The 5,355-nt window shown below is 43.8% G+C and overlaps 1 pseudogene; it reads left to right on the top strand.

Annotated features, from left to right (window-relative positions):
* The first annotated feature begins 949 nt into the window (after positions 1–949).
* Positions 950–4,628, top strand: LOC149268224 (uncharacterized; annotated as a pseudogene).
* Positions 4,629–5,355: the final 727 nt, after the last annotated feature.

Here is a 5,355-nt window from a genome sequence, read left to right as displayed (position 1 = left end):
TGATGTGGGACTCACATGAGGAATCGCATGTGAGTCCCTGCTATTCTTCGTCTGATGACGGGTAGCAGGGATTTGCTCTTAAAAAATTGAGGGCATCAGAGTCATAACTAGCATCGTCATTGATTTGTGCCGCTGCGCTAGAGGCGGCATCAGCGTACACCTCTGCTCCCTGTCCCGCGTCTTGCATGACGTGATTCAATTTTTGCTGATTTCTCTGACCACCTGTGCGGTTGTATGCGGGGTTCTTCCTATTCGCGTGAGCAGGGGCCTGAGTGGTCTGCAATACCCTTGAGAAGGAAGGATCGACCTCCATGGGCACCGGTGCGCCATTACTATTGTGCTGCCTGCTGCTTCGTTGGTCAGTCTGCACTGAGGCCTTGCTCTGCTTGCTGAAGTGTGGATTCTTGGTACCGCTAGCTTGTGTTTCGGCTTGTTGCGAATGCCTCTCCTGTTGGTGACCCTTCGCTTTTGCATGCGGCCTGCGCTCTTTGTCCTCTAGACTTCTTGCGAAATTAGCCGCGAATGTGTACCTTTCATGATTTGACTCAACTTCTTGCGCGAGAGCTAGCGCTGAAGGCAAGTTTCTGGGCTTTGCTGCAAAGAGCACATCTGTAAGACTGCGCTTGAGACCCGACATGAACACACGCAACGCATCGTCACTGAATTTTTCACATAGGCCCTTTGCTAAAGCTGGCTTATATGACATGTTAACTTTGTTAGTGAGATGAGTGAGTTTCTTCTCTACCTCGTCGTAATACTGGAGCAGGGACAGGCCACCTTGCCTCAAGGTACATAATTCCTGTTCAATGACATGAATTGGTCTCTTGTCACTGTATAAGAAATCTAGGCGATTTATTATCGCATCAAAATTCAATACAGTACCAAATGAGGCGAGCACCGCGTCTGCGGGGCCCCTGTTCTTGCTTCTTATAATGATAACAGCCTGGTAATGACGAGAACTGCCATTGTGTGGTCTGAAGATGTCGTAAGCGGCTTATGCTGCCTGCCTCCAAGATACAAAAGCTTCCTGTACTCCTGCAAACTCAGGTAAACATTTGACGGCACTACTACTTTTGGGGCGGCAACGTTTGCTGCTGCTATTTGTTGAGCCAACTCATTAATTCTTTGAGTCAATGCTCGCTCCCTCTGCTCGTTTGCAGCGGCCTGATCAGCTAAAGCATTGCCGACAGCCGACCTTATTATTTCCCTAAGCTGATCTGAATCCATTTTACCTAATGGGGGGAAACTGCAGGGAGAGGTCTTGTAACCGAAGCTCCGATGCGAATGTCACAGTCGGAATCTGAGTCGCTAAGCTGCATGCGAGGTGTTCTATATTGGCTGAACTGAAACATGCGCAGGCCAGTGGCCGCGAAAAGCAAAACGGGGCGTCAAAAGATGGATCGATACGTCGTAGCTCTGAACCACAAGAACTGTATGTATTGATATAGCACAATTTTAGATACATAGAAAGTAACACAAGGTAATTTTATTAACGATCTGGATGATAAATTGTTTTAACTAGAATACTCAAGGCAGTCACTCTCACGTGTTTCAGAAACCTGGTTCAGATTATTGTTATTAATTATGATCTGTTGCAATATAAAATACTCATAAGTACTAACTACTTTTTATAAAAAATTAAAACTTTTGTATTTGAAGAAAAAATTTTGGCTAGAGTATCCATTTACATGATTCAACAAACACAAAAAAAAAAATTTCTTTTTAAGCTTGGTCACTCGCAGCTCCCGCGCTGCTGTCTTAATTGCTATTGGTTGTTGCAGCTCCTGTGCTGCTGTTTTAGTTGATATTGGTTGTGGAGTCCGACCACTAATTGGGTGCCAATTATGATCCTTAGATCCTGTTGTAGGTGAAGATTAGGTTGAGAGGCGAACTGTACCTCTTATTGCTGGCCTCGGGCTCAGACAATAAAACAAATTATTCAAAGGCTAAGTGCCGGAGTGAATATTTATTTAAGCGACTTATTGGAAGAGCGCTGTATTCAAAACTGATTTCTTAAAACACAGAATATTTCACTTAAGCTAAGCCAAAACTCGCATCACGCCACAATGTCATGGTCGGCAAGCCGACTCAGCAAATCTTTGGCGATAACGGAAACTCTTGCAGCAAAACAAAAGTGTCCAGTTACCGTCGCTGACCATTGCAAGGTCAATTGGGAGGGCTGTTACTTAACTTATAGAGCACGCGATAGCGAAGGTTGATTATAAACTTATAAACTATCCTATATTAAGTGTTAATTGTTAACTTATATATAAAATTGAATCTAAAAATTTTTATGCCCTGAACCCATTGAAAATGGGAAATCAGGGTATAATGGTTTTGTTGAAATGTATGTAACAGGGAGAAGGAGGCGTGGCAGAGCCCACAAAGTATATATATTCTTGATCAGGGCGACGAGCTGAGTTGATTTGGCCCTGTCCGTCTGTCTGTCTGTCCGTATGTATGAACGCGTCGATTTCAGAAGATATAACAGCTAGAGACTTCAAATTTTTTTAAATGTCCGTAATTACAGCGCGCATATCAAGTTTATCATTAAAAATCGATAACTCATCTCGATCTTTATTATCGATAAAAACCCTTATCGAAAACCAGTTATAAAATTATATCTTCTACACCTTTATTGCTAGAGTCTCCAAATTTTTAATGTATGCTTATATGCAATTTATACAATTTCGGTTTTTGTTAAAATTTACCCCCCACCCTTAAATTCACCCCCTCACCCTCACTTTTGTAAAAAGCGTATTTCAAATACTAGAGACTTGTGCTTTGGCAATTACATGCGTGTCCATGTTATAATCATAATCTGAAAGTTTCATGTTATTAAGTTATTAAGCAATTAAGTTCTCATAGTAAGCGCTCGTGTGTGTGCGTATGTGTGTGTATGTGTGTGTATGTATGTGTGTGTGTGTGTGCGTGCGTGCGTGCGTGTGTGTGTGTGTGTGTGTGTGCGTGTTTCTTGTGTAAGCTGAAAGACGCGAAAAATTATTGAAATAGCTATTACTCCAAGGGTTCAGGGGATCTCGTAGTCGAGTAGTCTCGACTAGAGCTTTCTTACTTGTTTTTTTTTTTTATTTTTGTTTAAGAAATGAAAGGGTATATACTAATTTTTTTAATACCAATTTTATTGGATTTATATTTACACGACTTTGTTTTGACCTTTTTTCATTTGAAATTTTGTATTCTTGCTGACTCGACATTGCCGATTTCAGCTTTTAACTTATTATCTGTCCTTCCAAAAGGAGTCTGGTCCGTCGATGGGCCAGTGTATAATATATTCTTTAAGATGTAGACTGCAACTTGCGGTCTCTCTAAATAGGCACGACCGAAGTGCTAGCACCGGTGTTGAATTTTGTACTATTTTTATTTAATATTAACAGCAACGCAAGCGCAGCTTGCACAGCAGAAAGCTCATCTAAACGCGAGCAGCGGGAGAGCGATTGTTTGCCGAGCGACACTCCCGTGCTAGCGCGTACAACAACAACTACTTTACAGTGGTTTCATTTCCATTCTTAACATATACAGTTTTAATAATTTAATTTCTTCATTTTTCTTCTTTTTTCTAATTCTATATAATAAAGTGGGCATATATCCAAATGCCTCAACATCGTTGAAAGGCCGCAGGGCTTCAATAATATGGGGTATTACTTTTGTATGTGCCATTTTTTGTCTTAACGACAATTACGCGCACTCTACCATCTCCTCCGGCTATGGCTTCCGCTACCACGCCTAGCATCCACTGTTGTGGAGGAGCGTTGTCGTCGTCCACGAGCACGACTGCTCCGACCTGTAGGTTCTGCCTCTCCTTCGTCCATTTTGACCGCTGCTGGAGGCTGAGCAGGTAGTCCCTTGACCAGTCGATCCAAAACCGACGCTTGATGTTGGATATCAGCTGCCATCTTTTTAATAGTGTCAGCTTGGCGTCGTCGACTGTTCTGTGAACACGACTGGCAGCGGCGCGAGCGTTCCCCCTATTAGGAAGTGCCCTGGCGTGAGTACTTCGCCGTCGTTGGGGTTGCTGCTGGGAGCGATCATTGGCCGCGAGTCGAGTACGGCCTCGACCTCGACCAGCACGGTGGCCACCTCGTCTTGCCGTAATCGAGCGCTGCCCATCGCTTTCAGCAGCAAACCCTTCGCGGATTTCACCGCCGCTTCCCAAAGGCCGCCAAAATGCGGCGCTCGAGGAGGGATGAAAACAAACTCCATGCCCCGCTCCGCAGCAAACGTTTCCATAGCCGCTGTGTTGCCATGAAAAGTTGCCTTGAGGTCCAGCGTGCGTGCAGCACCCACGAAATTAGTGGCATTGTCGCAATACAGCTTCCGGACAAGCCCACGTCGACCAACGAACCTGGATAAACACATCAGAAATGAATTTGAGGTTAAATCGGTGACTAATTCAAGATGCACTGCCTTCGAAGTGAAACAAACAAATATGGCAATATACATTTTGACTGGCGATTTGCCACGAATTCCCAGCGAAACTAGTATTGGACCACATAAGTCCACTCCACTGATCTCAAATGGCCTATTACCATGTAAGCTATCAGCGGGAAGATTGCCCATTATTTGGGATAAGAGTTTCGGTTTGTAGCGAAAACAATGTACACGTTTTCGGACTACTGCACTGCAAGCCTCTCGAGCATTGACCAGCCAAACCTGCTGACAAAGCAGGCCCATTAGTACCCGTGGATTGGCGTGGCAATGAGAGCGATGCAAATGCTCCCAATAAAGCGTCACGAAACGACACTTTTTTGGAAGCAATAAAGGGAATTTGGCATTATGTGCTAATAGTGCCATCAATAAACAACCTCCGACACGTAGCAACCTCAACACATGCCTGTCATGCTGATGTGGGTGCAAAAACGGTGTCAGTTTTTGCAATGACGGTTGTAACCCGATTGATTTCTTTACTTTCTTAATTTCTTCGCTGAATTCAATGTGTTGAATTACAGAAATGACTGCAAGGAATGCGAAGCTTAACTCAGAAGCTGTAGGAACAAGTGAAGAATGACTCTCTTGTTTTCCATTGATAAAGCGGAACATATATGCAACGATGCGGAGTATCTTAGAGAATGACGGAGTTGATTCAATAAGTGGGTTGGCTGGCCACAACGTGTCAGAAAGCTTTAAAAATCCTGGTCCGCAAAGCCACAATGATGTCTTAAGCTCCTCAACTGAACATCCCCGAGATACAATATCTGCTGGGTTATCTTTCGTTGGTACATGACGCCAAGACACATTAGTTGTCAACTCTTGGATGGTTGCAACGCGATTAGCAACGAATGTATTCAAGCTAGATGAATGCATTCGCAGTTAATGAAGCACCACCTCAGAGTCTGA

Source organism: Drosophila arizonae, chromosome X, assembly GCF_054131065.1.
Source record: "Drosophila arizonae isolate 15081-1271.41 chromosome X, UAZ_ARI_1.0, whole genome shotgun sequence".
Classification (NCBI taxonomy): domain Eukaryota; kingdom Metazoa; phylum Arthropoda; class Insecta; order Diptera; family Drosophilidae; genus Drosophila; species Drosophila arizonae.
This window is presented reverse-complemented; position numbering and strand designations above follow the sequence as displayed.